We start from the raw sequence: 1963 nt of genomic DNA, 5'->3' as shown, positions 1-1963 counted from the left end.
CAATTACGTTTCACTTTATATAAAATAAAGATTTAAAGTTTATGTACAGCCCTGTTATTATTAATCCATTCGTTTTCAAAGCTCGATTAGCAAAATCATTAAGCTCACGCTTTGTCTATACTACAGGGGAAATGAATTATATTTTCCTCTATTCGTGTTATGTTTTCGAATTTAACCTTGTACTAAATGTAGATAAAGCCATAGTTCTGTGATTTTGTTTATAGTATAAATATGGTCTTTCAACCATTTAGCCTTATATTTCCTTGACACATTTTGAAAATTTTAAAATTATAAATATATAATATCGAATATTAAATTGAAGGAAAACCATATGTAAATATATCTTGTGTCGAAGGTCTATATTATTCCCCCTGCGGTATAGGCCCGAAACTTACCAACAGTTCAGATCGGAAACAAAAACATTGATCTGTCTCTCTTTCAACCCAGTGGCTAAGTTTCTGTTTGTGTATTTCGGTTCTAGAGTAAGCTTTTGCCGAACGAATTGGTGTGGGTTCGAGTAATGAGCAATTTAATGTATAGAAGAAAAGATTTCCACTAGAGGAAACTAATAATTAAAACCGAAAAAAACGTTATAATGAACATAATTATCATTATAATCATGTTTTAATGTCACTGAAAAAAAACTAAAAATTTAAAACTTAAAACATGATATAATGTACAAAATTGTCATTATAATCGTTTTTTGTCACAATTATAATTCCGGTCAGCACCAGGATTTGAACGCTGGACGCCGTTATTTTCGAAAACGTGGACGCAACGAAAGAATCATTCCAGAATATTAACAAAAATTAGAAATCGTCCTTTAGTATAACGTAGGATCTGTATTTTTACTGATGAAACTAGGCTTTAATACTTCCCCCGACTTTTTACACAGAAACGAATATTTCATTGAAAGCTACATTAAATACAGGCCCAATACTTTCAATTGACTTCTTCAAAACCTATATTACCTGGAAATGTGAAATTTTCAGGATGTACACTATCGGGGATGGTCGTTATTTTTTGTAAATCTCAGCAAAATTGCGATATTTTTCACGGTTTTGGAATTTTAATTTTTTAAAACGCTAGGTGGTAGACGAAAATTGTCAATGAACAAGTTGTAGAGCGTACTCGAAAACTGTAAATTAAATTAGTTTGGTCGTAATAGGTCAATATGTCACTGAGATATTAGGTCATGAAAAATTAGAAGTTGGTTGTGGGTAACCTAAGGGCCTGGTGCAGAGACGTTTTGCGATTCCTGTTAATTTTAACAGGATCGCAATTTAGCGAGCTGTTTATTTTGCGATCCTCGCAGTCGAAATCGCGGTGCAGAGACGTTTTAGCGATTCCGGTTAATCGGCGACGCTGTTATTTTTACGAATTTTTATACCCAAGTCACGGACCAATAGGAGAGCTCCATTTTTGACCCAAAAAGCGATCACGTTGTTATGGTTGGCTTGCATTTTGACGATGAAATCCTGGCTCTTCTAATTAATAATTTTCTTACTCTAAATTTATTATAAGGTTTTAGAATTTTTATAGTTAAATCCGTTATTTTATTAAAATATATTTATATAATATAGCCACGAAGGGAAAGCAAATCAGTTTCTGAAGAATGAGAGGTTATCCAAAATCTTTTTTAAAGCAATAAAATAGTGCATGAAAATTAGTTTCGTCTGATTATATAGTTTTCTTACTCTTATTTATTAAATTGGTTGCATTTATTACAGTTTAATGGTTTTGTGATTTTAAAAATATATTTTTATAATATGGTTGGTACACCAATAAAATATCGAATTAAAATAAGATTCATTACTATTATAAGCCAACATTTTCCGAAAATGATTCTCTGAACATTAGAAAATGAGCCGTATCATTTGGTTTTTAGGAAAATATTTATTTCAAAACTTAGCCGATAGCAATTAAAATAAATCTACTTATAACATACATCAATAATTTCAGC

The sequence above is a fragment of the Leiobunum rupestre genome, chromosome 3, assembly GCF_980474605.1.
Source record: "Leiobunum rupestre chromosome 3, qqLeiRupe1.1.hap1, whole genome shotgun sequence".
Lineage (NCBI taxonomy): Eukaryota > Metazoa > Arthropoda > Arachnida > Opiliones > Sclerosomatidae > Leiobunum > Leiobunum rupestre.
The sequence above is the reverse complement of the archived record's forward strand: the minus strand, read 5'-3'. Positions refer to the sequence as shown.